This window comes from Cricetulus griseus, chromosome 2 (genome assembly GCF_003668045.3).
Source record: "Cricetulus griseus strain 17A/GY chromosome 2, alternate assembly CriGri-PICRH-1.0, whole genome shotgun sequence".
In the NCBI taxonomy this organism is placed as follows: Eukaryota; Metazoa; Chordata; class Mammalia; order Rodentia; family Cricetidae; genus Cricetulus; species Cricetulus griseus.
The window spans coordinates 47,534,286-47,554,204 of record NC_048595.1 but is presented as its reverse complement, the minus strand read 5'-3'; the positions used below and the strand labels follow the sequence as shown (position 1 = coordinate 47,554,204).

The window sequence follows — 19,919 nt, the reverse complement described above, 5'->3', positions numbered from 1 at the left end:
TTATTGCTGTAGACAGAGGGAATTCTTTTCCTCAGCATATTGAATCAAACACCTAAGTGTCTGTAGGGTTTCCTCTCTTGCACACCTACAAAGGCAAAGCTTCTTTCTCCCCCACTTCCTATCTGCAGCATCAGTTTCACTGTCAATTCCTGCATAATATAGTCAAATTATGTGTTAGGAATTCAACTCTGGTTTCCTGGGTGACTGTACAATACCACTACTTAGTATTCCTACTCACGTAGCAGCAGTACTATCATGCTTTTAATCTGTATCTTCATGGTAGAGAAGCCAGGTTTTCACATCAAGCATATAGCAAGAGATGAAATGTATAGAGTGAAAAACCAGACAGGAGGTCTTGAGCTCAGCAACAATAGGCAGCATTTTGAAGCCAAGATCTCATGGTGGACACTTCTGGGCTCTTCTTAGTCTTTCTTTTTCCTTCCTTCCTTTCTTTTTTTAAAAACACATCTGTTTTTGGTTAAGTTCTGCAGAATCAGAATTCCTTGCATTCTCTTGTCATCTGTTGTGTGACTGGACTTTATATTCATGCCTCTTTCAGCAGTCTTCACAAGCCTGGCTTGTGAAGTGGCTGGCTTCCTTCTGGAACATGTAGAATTAGGTATACCCTTAAATGTTAGTGATACTGAGGTTCTGGGTTTCTTCCGGTGACCTACCTAGATAAATGTCATGAAATGAATCATGTCTACCACAAATGACCTGATGTGACATAAGCCAGGAAGTCCCACTCTTTCCAAGTATTGTTTACTGAACCCGTGACACTTACTGCTTGAGTGATTTCTATGGTGAGGAGCTGAAGCTGATGGTGAAGATAGAGATTGTTTTATTCTCTTAAGTTTGCATTTCCTCCTGTACCGTGGTTTGTATTAGATTGCTTTCTTTGGAAAGTACCAGGGGGTCATAGTCTTTAGATTTTGATTCTTGCATGATTTTGCTATTTTACTCAGGTCAAATAATTTTTCTGACACTTTGTTCTCTCATTAGGCAAAAAAGCATGAGCCAATCCCTCTCTTCATCTCTCTTTCAAGCACTTTACCACCAAGCTGCCTGACCATTCTTAAAACATGATAGTAATGTCTTATACCTTATAATAATAGCATGAAATATTTTATGGGAGAGTATCTATTTTTTAGACAAGGTTTCTCTATTGCTTTGAAGGTTGTCCTGGAACTCGCTCTGTAGACCACGCTGGCCTTGAACTCACAGAGTTCTGCCTGCTTCTGCCTCCCGAGTGCTGGGATTAAAGGCATGAGTCACCAACTCACAGCTGGGAGAGTACTTTTTGAGTTATAAAGACTTAAACAGATAAATACTAATGTAATTAATATTTTGAGACAAGACTTTACCTTGTAGTTCAGACTGGCCTAGAACCTTTGAGTGCTGGGACTATGGATGTGTACACTATATTTGGTTGTGTAATGTTTTCATACTCTTTATGATCATTGGTGTCCAGGGAGTATAATTGCTACCTCCTATTCTTATTCTATTTTTATGAATATCTTTGTGTCAGTTTTTTGGCTTCTTGTATGTTTTCAGTCTGTCTTTTCAGGACATGAGGTTTAACTGGCTTCTAAATTGTGGTACTTGCTTGTGTATGTGAACTGTACGCATCCTGAGTTGGTTGAAAGAATGCATCACGTGCTTTTATTTAACTATGGATACAGAGCTGAGTTTTCATTTGTGTTTTTAATCCCCCAGGTCTAATCATCAGTCAGCAAAGCTGTACTGAAAAGCAGAAGTCCCCAGAGGAGCTGTTTCCCACAGCTATGATGAAGAAGAGCCGGAGTGTGATGACGGTAACTGCAGATGATGTAAGTAGTGTCAGGGACAGCTGCCACAAGCCTGCACTTTGTTCAGTAAATAAGCTCCTCCAGGCAGAGAAGGGGTTTCATACTGTCACTCTGTGACTTCATGTTCTGATGACCTGAACCCAGCACTCTGTGAAATGGATAGCAGGAATAATTCTCTTTTTGCCATGTGTAGATGGGTTGATTCATCTTTGTACACTGTTCTGTCATCCACCATGACCTCACATACTTTTAGTCATGTGCAGCAAACTCCTGAAAGTCACTTCTTATGGTAGAGTCATTAGCACTGAGAAGGGTGTGTTTTGTCCACACTCACTAGGCCCTGTGCTCATGAGTATTCTTCAGACCAGCAACATGAGCTTCAGAAAGGCAGAGTTTCAGGTCACAACTCAGATTTGTTAGTCTCACTGTTTAAAAATTATCGCAGAATGTCCATCATGGCTGAGAAGCTTGACTCTAAGTCATTTGAAGTCTATAACCATACAGTCTTCACAGTGTTGGTTCTGGTCAGCTGATACTGTTTACCTTCTTGCTGTCAACCAAAACTCCTTCATTGGTCTTTCATGGCACATCCTTATCCAATTAGTCTTTAAAATTGATATAAAATTATATATCACTAATCAGATGTGCAAAAGGAAAGGTAGAGAGGAGAGGGAAAAAATCAGTGAGTTCTTTTGCTTTCTGTAAAAAAGCCAGAGGAACAGGGACTTTGCTGTGGTATTGTGACTTGTTTTTACCTTTGAATTCCTATTTTATAGGTTGAAGGAAAGCTTGTATAAGAATTTATTTCTAATTGGTATAAAAATCATATCTTGGGGGCTTTCCCAGGCTTTCAGATGTCTCCCCACTCTTACTCTTGTTTTAAATACAAGGCATCTGAGTAGAATAGGGAACTGGATATCAACTCCATTATACCAGAAAGGGATAACAGGGTAGTGTCGCATGGTCACGGGTTATCCTTTTCACCAGCCCCTCCTGTGGTGTACTGCTCCTCTTCTTGGGTCTTTGGCTCTCAGTCACAAATAAACTTACCTTTTATATTTCATTTCTTACACTGGTGATGGACGGTTATATTTAGATAGCTGTGCTCTGCTTAGAATGCCTACAGGGAAACTTTTGGAATGGAAAACACTTTTTTCTTAAAAAGAAATTTGGCGGTACCCCTTAATACAATTTTGTACCATTTATTTTAACGTTCTAATTTGTTTTAAAGGATAAAATGGAGCAGTGTTCCTGACTGATAGACAAACCATTTTAATAGTTACTTTCCTCGTTTCAGTTGCAGAATGTCTGACAAAGCAACTTGAGGATGGAAAGATTTATTTTCATTAGTGATCATGGTGGGCAAGGATGGTGTGGCGGTGGGAGTCTGAGGCAGCTGGTCGCATTGTGTCCACAATCGGGAAACAGATGAAAGTTGGTGATTAGCTAGTTCTCCTCCTTTTTTTTTTTTTTTTTTTTTTTTTTAAATCCAGGATTGCAACCCACAGAATGGTTCTTCTCACTTTTAGGGTGCCCCCACCAATCACTGTAATTCAGATAATTCCTCACAGACACACCCAGAGGCTTGTTTTGCTGGATGATTTTAGATTCCATCAAGTTAACACTTATTAACCATCAAAACATTTTTTCTTTTTTTATTATATTTTTAGAGAAATAATGCTGATTATCTCTAAGGAAATAAGGGAAGTTGCCACAGTTAAAAGAGTTTTACATCCACTTGTAAAAATATGCAGAAAAGAAGGCAGTTGGTCATTTATTATCAACGCCATCAGAACCACAGTGGGTAAATAGTACACAGGTTTTATGTGTCCAGCGTGGCAGTCTTTTACCACCTGTCACTAGCCTGGATGGATGTGAGCTGTGAACAAGCTAGTCATCAGACTGTGGATCTATGTACATGTAAATATTAAGAAAAGAAAAGTATTTCATCAATAATTTTAATATAAAATACATGTTAAAATGGTAACATTTTAGGTATATTAAACTGACTTGTTAAAGGCAATTTTTATTTCCTTTAAATATAACTCCCAGGAAATTTAAATTTGAATTTTTTACATTTTACAATTCAAATTTACATTTGAATTCCAAGCTGACCTCATTTCTGAAGGACAGTGCCAGCCAAGGTAGTACTTCCCCTCTGACACTCAGGCCGTCAGCCACAACACACATCGTGTTGTTTCCCAGTCTCCCCTGTCTCACTGAAACAACAGAAATGTATATTTTATGCATCACATTCTTAAATTAAGCCTTTACTCTTAAATCAGATACAGTTTGGTATATTTTACTTTAACTTATCAAATGTTTATTAAATAATTTAAATATCTACCCCATACCACATATACATTATACACATTGTGTGTCAAATATGACTGGGTTCTCAAGGGAGATTCAGCAACAAATAGCACAAGTTCTTGTCTACTTTGGCCTTACTCTCCAGAAGGAAGGTGGAAATAAGTTAATGAACTGCAAACAATCCCCGTAGTGGCGAAGGCTATAAACAAGTCAATGGGGGGGACAAAGAATGATTGTAAAAGTAGAGGATTTATGTCCGGACCATGTGAGGAGAAGATGTGTAAGCAGTGGGAAAATGGGATAAAAAGATCTTGGGGAAGAATTTTTGGTAAGGGGAGAAGAGTAAGTGAAAAGATCTTTAGTAAGACCTTTAGTTCAGGCAAGACACTATGCTTGGGGCTGTGGGAATACATGAATGAATAACTACGGTTGTGTCTTTATACACTCCAAATGTACTAGACATACAACAGGTGACAATAACTCTTGTGTATGTGTTCATTGTTTTGTATTTGAAAATTGCATTATAGAGGTGAGACTTACTTATGTGCAATCTAAGTACTGAACATTGAAATTAATCATGACCAAAGAGATTAAAAGGTAGGAGGGAGCTTCAGGTCATAGGAGGAGGAAAGAGGAATATGACTGAAGACTAAGAACCTGTAACTATGTGTATAGGTGAAAAAAGAGGGAAAGATAACTTCATATACATATAGAAATATAAATTATGTAAGACATACAGTTCAATGTGTCCATATATGCATACCACCTCTCTCTCTTTCTCTCTCTCAGTCTTTCTCTCTCCCTCTCTCTCTCTTTCTCTCTCTCTTTCTCTCTCTCTCTCTCTCTAACACACACACACACACACACACACACACACACACACACACACACACACCACTTATGTGTGTGTATTAGAACCAAAGGTCAGACCTCCACACTGACACCCCAGTTACAGTTCCATGCTTCTAATCGTGGACATGAAGGCATTTCAAAGAAGAGAAAGCAATGAATAAGAGTGGTTGAGGTTTCCTTTAGACAAACTGCTCTTGTAATTGGTGATGACTGCTTATGATAAACCAAATTTCTCAAAGACACACTCTTTATTATTGTCTCATGGAATACCATGACATTTAGCTTTGATGGGGGACCTGAATGTCACTTGGTGCTTTTCATAACCTCCAGCTCTGACATCATATGATCTGAGCAACTGGCCAGTGGTATAAAGTGAATGTGAATGCAAGCACATTGTGTGTTCCAGGGAGACCTTATGCATACTCTAACCATGAGTATAAATGGAGAACTGAAAAAACTAGAAACACTTCAAAACTGACGAATCAGATGACAGACCAAACACCAGGCAGCAGTGAAACGTTGCTGAGGCAGCACTATGCCCACCCTGGGTGTTTCAGTAGTTCTGACTTGACTTTGAAATAAGATGGAGACACAGATCAGTCCCTTGCCCTCTGCCTTGAGAGGGAAATTTAGCTTTTTCTTTGGGATAACTTCTGTAATTTTGCTGGCAAGAATAATGACTTTTAAATAAGTAATTATTCAGGAATATGAGAAGAATTCAAAAGCAGTTATTTCTTCAAGCATTATTCAGACATAAGGTAACTTTAGGAAAGTATGAATTTTGATAAGAAATATAAAATTATGATTACTGGAGATAACATTAAAATTAATGTTCCTTCCCCCCAAAATAGTTGATTTATGAGTAGCATCAGAGCTGGTCAGAATTATGATGGCTAAAAATAGGAAAATCAGGTACAAATCATAAGTTCATCTATTGAGAAGTACCAAATTCAATTTTGAGGTTACTAGTAATTTGGGTAGAGGAACAGTCTATAAATTATAAATACAGAATTTGGTGTAATTATAAATAGCTCTGCATATATTGTTTCTGATTGTTTTGAGAATAATACTGTTTTCTGCATTTAATTTAGTTTCTGAAAAACTGTTCATTATGTTCTTTTATGGTGATATGTTTTCACACTCACCAAGGGATTCTAAAGCAAAATCTTTCAATTCAAAGAATGACTAAAAAACTGTAAGTTCTTAGCTTGTTGGTAAGGTAGTGTGGGTCCTAGTTTGCTTTTTATTGCTGTGATAAAGAGTATGACCAAAAGCAAGTTGGGGAGGAAAGGGTTTATTTGGCTTGCATTTCCTGACCACAGTCCATCATGAAGAGAAGTCAGGGCAGGAACCTGGAGGCGGGAACTGAAGGGGAAGCCACGATGGAACATTGCTTACTGACTTGATCAGCTGCTTTCTTATAAAAGCCAGGACCACCTGCCCAGAGGTGGTACCACCCACAATGGACTAGGCCCTTCCACATCAATCATTAATCAAGAAAAGACTGTAGGCCAGTCATATGGAAGCATTTTTTCAATTGAGTTTTTTTTCTTCCCAGATGGCCTGAGCTTGTGCCACGTTAACCACAAAACTAACCAGCACAACTGTTGGGAGACACCCTAGCCCCGCCGAATGGCAACCCAGACAGGTGCCAGGTGGACCCGGGACTCGCCCATAAGGGTGGGGTGAAGGGAAGTCGGGGTGACGTAAGGGAAGGTTCTTAAGGACTGCACATGGAGGCCCTGGCCCCTTCTCTCTGGCCACGCTATCTTGGTTCCTGTAAGCTCTCTCTGGCTTGCGTTTTGCTCTGGTGTTTACCTGAATAAAGAAGTCTTACCATCACGGACTATAGTTCATCTCTGAGCGCACGTGGTAATCCTAAGAGACCCCTTGTCAACTCAACACACATACACCACTATTAAACCATAACCTCTTTCCTTCATCCCCCCAAGATCTCATGTTAATGTCAATATCAAAATGTAGACCACATTCCAACTTTTACAAGTTTCATGACTTTTACAATGTTCAGTCTCTTTAAGAAAATCCATGGTCTGTCTACAAATCCAAAGCCTGTGAGCTGTAGACTCCTACAAAATAAAATTTAAGAGGTTTTATACTTCTTATTCCAAGAAGGAAGAACCAGAGCACTGCTGCAATTCAATCAAAGCAAAGCCAGCACCCAGAACCATAAATCAAATCCTATAAGTCAGTTTCCTGCATCTGGTATTTACTCAAGGTCTTCTGGGCTCCCAAGGAATTGGGCACCTCCACTTTCCAGGCTCTGCCATCCACAGCACACACAACTTGTCTCATAGGCTCAGGCTGTCTCCATTCCATACTTTCTGCTGTACTTGGCGGTCATCCCACAGCCATGGCACCTCAACTATCTTGTGATCGCCACTGCAACAGAGGGTGCATGTCACCAAAAGTCTTGCCAGGCCCCTCTTCAGCGACCCCAGCCCTTCAATGTGATGCCAAGTTCAGTCTCTTCCCACAATCTTGGGGTTTCCATTGCAGCAGAGGCTGCACACTTAGCACGCCTCTCCTGACCACTCATAGTGCCAAGCCTCAGCTACTCTCCAGTGCTGTTTCATTCTTGAGGGTCTCATGCCACAACCCAAGTAAAACATGGAGACTCCTAACATTACCAAGTTCAACTGCCAGCATTAGATGCAGTCTTGGCTCTATTGGGACAGTCTATATGCTGACCCTAAAGAAGTACTCCCCGGGGGGGTTTCAACTCAGTGATGCTGGTCTCTTCTTAGTTATAGCTGACTGATCGTTCATCTCCAGCTAACCAGCATCAACTGTCCCAGTAAAGCAAAGGTTTCATTCCCATGGTTTTTGTCTCTCGTTAATCACAGATGATTCTTCAACCTGAGCTGACCAGAAACCACAGATTCTGATATAAAATATCCCATCAACAGCTCCGATACAGTGTTTGAGGGACTCTCAAATTTCCCTCTGAAGATTTACAAGCCAGGCCTTCACCATCTCCATTGTTTTCAGCATTCTTATCTTCCAAGCTCCCACAAAACAGCCTATTAAGCTCTAAAGACTAATGGCTTTTCTAGCCCCAAGTTCCAAACACTTCCATAATCCTCCCCAAACTGCATGCTCTGGTCTGGTATAGCAATACCTCATGATCTAGGTACAAATTTCTATCCAACTTGCATTTAATTTGCTCTGATAAAGAGCATAGCAGAAAGCAACTTGGGGGGAAAGTGCTTATTTAGCTTATGTGTTCTGATCACGGTCCACTGTGAAGGGAAGTCAGGCACTGGAGTCAGGAACTGAAGCAGAGACTATGGAGAAATGCTGCTTCCTAGCTTATTCCTGTGGTCTGTTCAACTTGCTTTCTTACACAACTGAGGACTACTAGGGCAAGGATGTCACTGCCCATAGCGGAATGAACCCTTCCTCATTAATTAAGAAAATGTTCCACAGACTTTCCCACCAGCCAGTCTGACAGAGGCCCCCTCTTTCCAGATGACCCAACCAATGCTGAGTTGACAAAAGCTCTCCAGCACTATGTGGAAGATGTGTGTGTGTGTGTGTGTGTGTGTGTGTGTGTGTGTGTGTGTGTGTGTGTTAGGTATGACTTTGTTATCTATCCAGTGGAAAGCATCAAGAATCCATTTAGTCCATTTACTGCTGTCAAACCTGGTTGGTAATGTTTACTTCTCCTAAAGAGAAAAATACTCTATACTTAATCAGAAAGCCCTGGTGTTTGGCAATTTAACTAAATGGTGTCTTTATCTATTTACCTTAGGGCAGTGTTTCTTATGTATAGTTGAGACCTTGCCTTCTAGAAAACTGATTTTCTTTACATGCATATTTTTGCTGGATGTAGGATTTCTGGCCTTTTATATATTCACCTTCAGTGTTCACTAAGATTTTGTAATTCTGTCTCTTTAAGGAGCTCTTAAGTATTTTAATATATATATATATATATATTATATATATATATATATATATGTCAGGTTTTCTTTCTGTCTCTAAGCTCTCTCTCTCTCTCTCTCTCTCTCTCTCTCTCTCTCTCTCTGACACACACACACACACACACACACACACACACACACACACACACACCACCCCTAGGATGCAGCAAGCACTAGAGTTATAATGTATGCAACTAATTATTTAGCATTAAACCTGATCGTGGTGCATTCTAGGGCATTTCACACTCTGAAAGATTCTAGATTGTGTCAATTTCCCATCACCAGGTAGTGCTTATGTTGAATTTTAAATAGATGGCATTTCAATATTACATGTCAAATATAAGAAAACATGATAATACTCCATTTCAAAGTAGAGAGAGTGGAGCTCCTGAAAATTGCCACATCATTTCTTGCCCAGATTTGTCATCAGAATATGGATTTATCTTTTGGATCTGATCAGGATGCTGGGGCAGGATGACACCTTCAAGGCCAGCCTGGGCTGTGCTCTGAGTTCAAGAGCAGCCTGGGTAACTTAGTGAACCTTACCTCAAAATAAAAAGTAATAAGAGATTGAGGAGGCCGGAGATTCCACTCATCAGTTAAGAGTGCTTGCTCCTCTATCAGACAAGACTTAAGCTTGGTTTCTGGCACCTGTATCAGGCCACTTAGAGCCACCTGTAACTCCAGTTCCAGAGGATCCAGTGTCCTCATCTGACCTCTACTGGCACCCCCCAACAGACATGTACACATAAATAAAAATAAAGATTTTTAAAAGAGATATTGGGGATATAGCACAGTGGTAGAGCACTTGTCTAGCATATCTGAGAATCAAGAACATGGTCTTGTGTAGACCATGTACATGTTTACCAATAGGACAGAGAATCTGTGAAGTGAGATACTGTGCTTTTCTACCAAGGAAGCCTTCTTATGTAGCACAGTGTGAGACTGGGATAATGCGCATCATATATTTGCTGAAACTCCAGGTAATATTTTGGTGTGACCAGTGTTTTCAGGGCCACAGAATGATTATCAGTTGAGCAGCCTTGGCCCTGTGACAGGAGCTTCATTGGAGGAGTAAAAGTTGCAGCTTTTGCTGGTTGATCTCAGTGGCCATGGCAGTGTGGCAACACTGTCTGTATTTGGGCTGATAAGAACAGTGTACCAGGCAGACACTCATGTGGGATTTCCACTCCCAGCAATAACAGGAACCATGGTCACACAGAGGAATGGGAAGAAAGAGAGACTCTTACTTGTTATCAGAATGCTTTTGTCCTGTCACTTGTATTCCATTCGTGTCCGCGCTCAGCATGGACTTGAATAGGGTTCCTCAGGATTGGATGATGTGTATCTTCTATCTGAACTCTTGCAGAATTCAGTAATAGCAAAACAGCATCATCACCAGCCGTGATGTTTGAACATAGGAACAGGGACAGTTAGCTGACTCTAGTGAAAAAACACTCAGATTACTTTAAAACACTGAATATGGAATTTCATATTTCTTTATTTAGAGCTTATTAGCATATAACAGAATGATAAATTGTTTTCTAAAATATATTACCAATTTAGCAAATTTCATCATTTTAACAGAGAGAGAGAGAGAGAGAGAGAGAGAGAGAGAGAGAGAGAGAGAGAGGATGTTCTGGACTTGAGAGATGGTTCAGAGGTTAAGGGCACTGGCTGCTCTTCCAGAGGTTCTGAGTTCAATTCCCAGCAACCACATGGTGGCTCAGAACCATCTGTAATGAGATCTGGTTCCATCTTCTGGCCGTCTGTGACACATGCAGGCAGAACACTGTATACATAATAAATAAACATATCTAAAAAAAAAGGGGGGATTCTTCTAATCCATATGTTACTCCTGGTAAACATCACCCTTGAATCTAAAGATTTCTAAGAATGTACAACTGATAGGTTTGTACTAAAAGGTAGAAACCAGCCCCTCCCACCCCACCAGTCTTGCTTGTTGGCTTCAGACATCAGCTTATCATTGTGAGATAACGAATCTGGGCTTCCTCAGCGACAGCTGGACCATTTAGGCTCTTATCTAACTCTGCCATTTAGACATGAGTTTCATCCTTTTTTTCTTGTTTTCTTTCTCTTTGTTTCCTCCAGAATGTTAAAGACTATTTTGAATGCAGCTTGAGTAAATCCTATAGTTCCTCCAGTTACACCCTTGGAATTGACCTCTGGAGGGGCAGAAGGTGCTGTTCAGGAAACTTACAGCTGCCACCGTTGTCCCAGAGACAGAGTGAAAGGGCAAGGACCCCCGAGGGAGATGGCATTTCCAGGCCAACCACTCTACCTTTGACAACGCTTCCCAGCATTGCTATAACAACTGTGAGCCAGGAGTGGTGAGTAGCCACTGGCAGTTCTAAATCTTATTTTCCAATTATTTCAAATACAATTGTGTTGTTAAAACGGCAGTCGATGTCTGTGGAAACAGAAGACTGTTGTCTTCCTGAGAGCTAGTTTCCCTTGGGTATCAGGTTGAAGACACTCTTAAACAACGGCAAGAGTGTCTGCTTCTTAAGATGGGAAGGAGCATGCCTTACATGCATTTGCAACACTGTCAAGTGTAAAACAAAGTTAACAGCCTGTGGTCTATTTGTTTCACTAAAACTTCATTCCATGTGTGTTGATACCTTTTAATTCAGAAAAGCAAAATTGTACCCTACAATGCTCCTGGGTAGTTCTTAAATGTTTTTCTTGTTCTACTCTGTACATACTCCTAGCTTTAAAAATTATAATCCTAATTTACAAATCTCAGGACTTATTTTGATATAAAAACGCTCCATTATAAATCTGAGTAGGAATGAGAATTGTGTTATGAGAACTGCGGTGATGGCTCAGTGGGTAAAGAACTTGCTTCTGAAGTTTGAGGACTTGAATTTGATCCCCAGAATTCACATACAATATGCTGAGGGTGGTGGCATGCTCCTAAAGTCTTCAGCACTGGGATAGGCAAAGGCAGGGGGATTTCTAGAGTTAATTTTCTAGTTAGACTAGCCTACTTGGTGAGCTACAGACCTATCAGATACTCTTTCTTCAGAGGAGTTGAAAAGCGTCCTGAGAGTGACATCAGACATTGTCCTCTGGTTGCCATGGGCACTCTATATTCATGCACATGCATACACATGAGCACACACACTTGTCTACACATGAACACACACACTTGTCTACACATGAGCACACACACTTGTATACATCCACATGCATTAAAAGAGAATTATGTCAAGAGGCTCTTTTACACTATTTGTGAAGGAAACTTTTGTTGAAATGGTAACCAAGAAAATAAAATCATAGGACTCTGGACAAAATTGTTCCATGACTTCACTTCAGATATATGTTCTAGCATTCTTATTTCAAGTATTTTCCAATAATGAATTGCTTATACAAAATGAAGAGTTTTGCTAAAATAAAAAACATGTTCTAACTTACATAATTTAAAGTTATAATAATGCACTACTTTAAAAACCATGTTTAAAATAATTTATTAGGAGAAAGACTGAGTACAATGAATTATTGCATGACATTGATCTAATATATCATTAATTCTGTGACTTACGGTGAACATCTGCCCTCACTGCATGCCAAGTGCCAGCGATGCAGGGCATCTTTACTTGGTGTTTAATCTACTGAGAATTAGAACCATGTGACTTCAGGAGTCACAACTGGCAGTGTGAAAGGGCTTACTAAACAATCTGTGTGTGGCAGAAAAGACACTCTGGTGTCGCAAGGGAGGGGGTTTACATTTGGAGAACCACCATCTCCTCACCTGAGGTCACATCATAGACATCACTGAGATAGCTGTTCATGAGAACTATGGGGACATATGTCCCCACAGTTTTCTTAGCCATAAAACTCAGATATTAATTCTGTTTGTGCTTCTGCATAACTGCAGGTTTAGAATCTTGTAGCTTTTGGCATTTACTTTTGAGTACCTTGACAAGGTGGACCTGTTGTTGACTACTAAAATGCTTCCATATCAGTTAATAAGGACGCGTTTCCTGAGCTAGCCCCTTTATCATCCCAGAGTCTTCCTCAGAAGTCCACGGAGGTACGAGGTGATGACTGACAGTAGTGAGCGATGGTCTGTATATAACATTTAACAGTTTGAATAGCAAAATAAATGAAATGTTCCATATAAAATGTGTTTAACTCAGGAAATGTAAGCAACCATAGAACTGACTTTTTCTTAGAAGTACCAAAATTTGACTCTTAGTTTGGGGAATGCTTACTTATCTCTCTAAGTTCAATAAGCTTGTTTGTAACATCAAAAAGTGATATAATGCATACCAGATAGGTGATTGGAAAGATTAAATTGGTTACTCAATTATAAGAGATTTAGCTTAGGAGAAAGTATTTCTTTATTAGGTAGCCAGTAAGTTTAGTTTCTTTCCTCTTGATCACTAGTCAATAAAACCTTTTAAAAAACAGAAACCAAATATTGTTTGAATGTGAAATGTCCCCTGTAGACTGATGTTTTAACACTTGAGTGCCATTTAGGAAGGCTATGGAATCTTTGGGAGCTATAACCTTGCTGGAGGAAGTGAGTGACTGGGGTTGGGCCTTGATGTTTTGCAGCCCAGTGCCTCTTCTTAGACAGTATGTGCTTCCTACCTGCAGATACAATGCAACTTGATGAGGTTTCTCATGATTCTGCCAGCATACCTTCCCAGTCCCATGAGGAACTGCATCTTTTCTTTAACTGTAAAAGAATACACCCTTCCTCCCTACATTTTTCCTTTTAAATATCCGGTCACAATAATGGAACAAGTAACTAGTACAGAAAATCAGTACCAAGAATTGGGGGCTGTTGCTGTGGCAAACCTGACCATATGATTCTCAGGCCTATGAAACAGGTTTGCAGAAAGAATGTGGAAGATTTTAGGATTGTGGGCTAGGGAAGCCCTAGAACACTGTAAGCAGAGCTTAGTGGGTCATTCTGGCGGGATTTCAGAGTACCAGAATGCCTAGAGATTTGCAGCCAATGAAGGTCCATCTCAGGAGGTTTCAGAGGTTTCAGGTTTCACAGATCCTACAGGGAAATGGGAAGTGGGCTTTAAGGTTATTAAACCCTATTACATTCTGGCAAAGAATCTATCTGTGTGTTTCCTGTGTTCTGAGAACTTGAGTGAGACTAATCTCAAAAGTGATGGACTTTATATAGATTGAGGCACCATGGGCTTTTCTCTGTCTACTTTGACATGTCCAATGTTGGTGTCCTTCTTTAGCTCACTTTTGGGCAGTCATGTTAGTGAGACATTATGGGTCTAGATTTTCAAAAAGACTAAAGGCAACTGAGGAAAGTTTGGAGCAGGAGACTTGCTCTTTCCAGCGAAGATCACACCAATTTGTTGTCGAGTACATAATGGTCAGCACTGAAAACATACATACAAGTAACATTAATGGACCAAGTGTATTATATTTATAAATATATATGCATGCAGTAACAGTTAATAAGAAGAGACCATGAATTTGAAGTAGTGTGGGAAAGGGTATATTGGAAGGCTTGGGGAGAGGAAAGGGAAGGAAGAAATGTAATTATATTATAAATTCAACAATAAAAAGTAAGGAAAAATAATGGCCTAATTAGTTTGATGTAGGGCTGATGACATTTCAAGATAGGATAATAGTCAGGCTATGTGAAAGTTACTATTGACTGTTCTTCTGGTCTACAGAAAAGAAAGCAACAAATGGAGTAAAAAGTGTTTAAATGTGCCTCTTTGTAAGGCAAGTATGAATTTAAAGTTCTAGACATGACAGTTGAGAAAGCATATGTAATTGTTAAAGAGATTAGTGCCATTAAAAAGCAACCAATGTGTTTTATACTGGGGAAATAGGAAATATGCTTTGAAGGCAAGACCCTACCCATGAAAGGCTCCAACCAGTGAAAATGCAAATTCATTTGAAAGGAAGGAGACTAAACTGAGGGTATAGCTAAAAGGGATCCTTGCTCAAAAACAGTCAAATAGGAAAGTGTTTCCCCAGTGTCAGCATACAGAAGCCACCACAATTATTTTACAAAGAAGCTAAGCCTCATCTGGAGATGGTAGCAGAACTTTGCTAGAGCCTTTGCAAAGAATCCCTGAAAGGCCAGTGTGTAAGCTGTGAAGGTGAAGCCTAAGTTGCAATGGAGAGTCCAGGATATGGGATATACCAATCATGGGACATTTACTAAATCTTTGGGCAGGAAAAGGAGCTGGCCTAAGGGAGGAGTTATGTGTGTTGTAAACAGTACTAGTTGCCTGGGGGTGGGGGGAATAGGGTAGAGGTAGAGTGGGGGGTGGGGAGTTGGGGAAGTGGAGGAGTGCAAGGCTATGTAAGTCCTTTGAAACTTAGATGGCCCAATAAGAGTGCCAGGTGCTAGTATGGCCTTGCATGATATAACATTCATTCTTAGGGATTTGGGTCTTGGTTCAATCTTTCCCTACTATGACCTCATTCTTTCTTTTTGAAATGATGATGTTGGATGTTGGAAGTCTGTAACGTGGTTTTTTATTTTACAGAAGCTCACAGTTAAGGGGTTTGTTTTAGTTAGGTTTTCTATTGTTGTGGTAAAATACCAAAATCACAAGCAACCTGGGAAGGAATGGGTTTACTTTGGCTTACAACTCCACATTACAGTCCATTACTGAAGGAAGTCAGAGCAGGAAATCACAAAGGCAGGTGCTAATGCAGAGGCCATGGGGGGGGGTGCTGCTTTCTGGCTTGCTCATTTCACATTCTTAGTGCACCCAAGACCACTTACCCAAGGATGGAGCTATCCACAGTGAGCTGGACCCTCTCACATGGGCCTATGGGTTCAAGGGCAGAATGCTCTAGTTTGAATGTGAACTGTACACCCCACCCCCACCCCTGTGTGTTTTTAAACCCTTGTCCCCCAGTTGGTGGCACTGTTTGTGAAGATTGTGCAACCTTTGGGAAGTGCAGGCTTGCTGGAGGAAGAGGGTCACTGGGATAGGCCTTGGAGTTTTGTAGCATGATTCCACTTTTCATTCAGTCTGAGCTTCCTGACTAGAGATACATATCAGGCTCCTACCCACCATCATGTCTTCTCTGCTATGATTTATTGTAACCCTTCTTAAACCATAAGCCACAATAGGACCTTTATTCTTTAGTTTCTTCTTGTTAAATATTCATTCACAGAAATGAAAAAAATAACTAATCTACCATGTCTCAAATATCAGTAGCTTATTCTGGAGTCAGTGGCATAGAGAGAAATGGATATGAAAATTATATAGTATTTTCCATAGTCACCTAATATACCTTACTAATTTATTTATAACATACTTACTTTCTTTATATTAAGCATATCCTTTATAAAACACAACAAAATTCAATCATTAGTTCTAAATTTATTTTTAAATTCAAGCAAATAGAAGCTTTTACAGTGTGATAGTTTGAATGTATTTGGCTCCCATAAGCTTATAGGGAGTGGCACTATAAGCAGGTATGACTTTGTTGGAGGAAATGTGTCACTGTGGGGGCAGGCTTTGGGGTTTTCTATGCTCAGGAAACCACCCAGTGAGTCAGTCGACTTCCTGCTGCCTTCTGGTCAAGATGTAGCCAGCTCCATGTCTGCCTGCATGTGGTCATGCTTCCTGCCATGATGATAATGGACTAAATCTCTGAAACTGTAAGTGAGCACCTCAATTAAATGTTTTCATTTGTAAGAGTTGCCATACTTATAGTGTCTCTTCACAGCAATAGGAACCTAAGTAAGGCGTCATGCATTCTTTGTAAATCAATCTATTGGGATGTTGCTGGTTGAAGACTGCTGGAATTGCTGCTAGAGGACTCTGCTTAGAGTATTTTACTAGAAGTGACTCAGTAGGGCTCCAGCTAGCTAACACCACTGCCTCTTGATGAAAGTTCATTGGGTGTCCTTTACCCACTGGGTCCTAATGGCACTGGGCAGGCAGGCCTGTGGTTTCTTCTTCCTGCTCAGGGCAAGTGACACCAGGTAGGTGTGTGGTTCCTGGGAGAGCCACCCTAACCCTCCTCACTGGAGATCTGTGCCTTCCCCCTCCCCCACGTGCACTTGGAAAAGTTGGCCCCACCCCTCACCATGGGCATGTGAGAGCTGGCTCCTCCCCTCACTTGAGGCGGGTAGTCCCACAGGCCTAAAATGACCAACTCAGTTACCACCCAGACAGACATTCAGAGCTTTGAGTTGGCACACCCCAACATCTATCCCATCTATGACCAGCTGGAACTCATGAAGGGACTGGTCCTACAGAACCATAGACATAGGATATCCATGACTCAGGACAAAAGCAGGATATCTGAGAGGAGTTTTGTTGAAAGTCCATTGTTGATGTTGTACTAGAAACCAGAGGCCTTGAACCTGACCAAGAACACATTATACAATGAAGTTTGCAAGCCAAACTGTTGGATAAAAGGGTATACTGCATGGTACACCAAAGCTCCCAATTCCATTAAGATGTATGAAGAGAGAATGAAAATGTGGGAAAGACAGAAAAGTGGTTTTTTTGTTTGTTTTTTATTAATATTTTTTATTTGTGTTTTCTATTTTTCAAATTTTTGTTTTATTTTTATTTATTTAAAACTTTCCTTTGGGGAGCAGTACAACAAGGGTAAAAGGTGGATAGGAAGGATGGAGAAATGAGTGGGATTGGGGTACATGGTATGAAATTCCCCCAAAAAACAACAAAAAATATTTTAAAAAGCAAAGTTCATTGGGTAAGGAAGTCAGCCATGTGTGAGAAATAATTATACTCACCTCTCAGAGTGCTGGGAATATGGCATCAATTCCATGCCTAGACCAGCTGTCAGCTAGTATTTGTTGTAAAGTGCTAGGCAGTAAATATTTTCGGTGTTGTGAGCTTCAAGGTCTGTCATAACTATTCAGCACTGCTGCTGTTTTGTCAAAGTAGCCATAGACTACAGTGCATAAATGAGCAAGTGTCACTGTGTTCCAATAAAACTGCGTTTACAGAAATAGTCGGTGGTATAGATTAGCTTGCCAGGCAGTTTTCTGATGCCTGTTCTGAACTAAGGATCTTGAGGACATGAATCCCAGTGCTATAATTGCTTCAACAATAACCGAAGGACAGAAACTGACCTTGAATTCCTTACCAGTTTGCTAAATTAGTCTTAAGATAGACCTATGTGTGTTATACAGGACCAATGCCAGAGAAGGAATATAAAGACAAATAGAAAAATGAACTCACATAGAACCCGTTTTTGTGAGAGTCAGGCAGGGGAGCTAGCCCAAGGCCTGGGATACAAAGAGGTTTTATTTGTGTTAGAAATTTCCTCCTGTGGTTTGGTTAGGAAATATCCTTCACAGGCTCCTGTGTTTGAACATTCGGTCCCCAGCCGATGGTGCCATTTGAGAAGGATGTGGAGTCTTGAGGAGGGAAGCCTTGCTGAAAGAGATTCTTCCCTGCGACAGGCTTTGAGGTAGCCTGGCCCATTTTTCTGCTATCCCTTTCTGCTCCTTGTGTGCAGATGGGGTGCATTGTTCTGCTCCCTGACTCCCAGGCCAGCCTCATGATCCTGCTACCATGCCTTTCCTACCACAGTGAAATGTAGACGAGCCCCCTCTCAGTTGCTTTTCATGAGGGTAGTGCATCACAGCAATCGAGAGAGAAATAATCCATTACCAAAGTCCACTCTTACGGTATGACCTCTAACTGCTTGTCTTCCTTTCTCAAATAAACTGACAATGATGTTGTGATTCCTACTTTTCAGAGTTGTGGTGAGAATTTTAAAAGAATACTCCTGATTTATATAGCTGTTATTATTGTCATGTTATATGTGAAATGCAGATGGAATTATCACTCGGCAGCAGGAGATGTTAGACCTGAGTTCCCCTCCACATCCTATGTAGATATGGAGGATATTGTCCTCTGTACAACCTGGGCGGGACACTCCAGAGAAACCTTGCTCAGCGGGGAAATTAGAGAGAAGGCTTGTACTGTGCACGGCCAGTTTATTCTCCCAGAAATGCCAAGAAATATTCAATCACTCTTTTTTGTTTTCTTTTTCTTGATGTAAAGTGAGAGATAGAAGGAGGCTGAGATATGATTTTGTGGCTATTCCTGACCTTCAGAAGGGACAGCATAGAGAAAGAGAAGCAAATTCTTCTTTCCCCAACTTTTAAAAGTTTTCCCCAACTTTTAAAACTTTTCACCTTTCATTTAGCATCTGGCAGCAATGCAGTAGTTCCTCAGAGGGAGTTGCCAGGATTTTTGCAGGCTGGCCTTGCTGTTGGCTCCATTAAGCCACTCTCAGCACCAACCTTTGCCCTTTTGAGGATTCAAATAAAAAAAATGAAACAAAAGCATTTTCTTTCTTTGTAGGAAAAGTTCAAAGAAATTAAGACTTTCCTGTTGTCTTATGTCTTTCCTTTTGTTAGTGAATTTCTTTTTTTATTTTTAAGAATGTAGAGTTTGTTTTGGTTATGCTTTCAGGGGGATAAGAGTTAGGTCATGGTGAGAGGCAGGTGACAAGTGGCAGACATGCTGGCAGGAACAGGAAGCTGAGAACTGTCGTCTTCAAACAGGAGAAAGAAGCAGAAAGAGCAAATTGATGGTGCTGGGAGTCTCTATAGACCCAAATTATACTCTCTCCAGCGAGGCCATGCCCCCTAAACCAATAGTGCCATTAAATGGGGACAAGTGTTAAAGTAACTCAGGCTAACAAAGATATTCTCATTCAAACCATTATAAATATCCAGACTATCACTCAAAAACTTACTTTCCAGAAAAAAATGATTTAATAAATCACTTTAAGGCAAACTATTATTCATATCGGTTATTTGTTTTTTCCTTTTACTGAAAATAGATTTCTTCTTACATATCTTGATTACAATTTCTCCTCCCTCTACTCCTCCCAGTTCTTCCCCACTTCCCCCTTCCAATTGGATCCACTCCCTTTCTTCCTCTCATTAGAAAACAAACAGGTTTCTAACGGATAATAATAAAAGATAAAACAAATATAACATATTGGAATAGGAGAAAACAAACAGACAGAA

The 19,919-nt window shown here is 40.3% G+C and overlaps 1 long non-coding RNA gene across 1 annotated transcript; it reads left to right on the top strand.

Annotated features, from left to right (window-relative positions):
- The first annotated feature begins 796 nt into the window (after positions 1-796).
- LOC118238301 lies at positions 797-11,259 on the top strand. Its single transcript, XR_004768187.1, has 3 exons — positions 797-877; positions 1,717-1,829; positions 11,027-11,259. It is a non-coding gene; the product is annotated as an uncharacterized LOC118238301 (long non-coding RNA).
- The last annotated feature ends 8,660 nt before the right edge of the window (positions 11,260-19,919 follow it).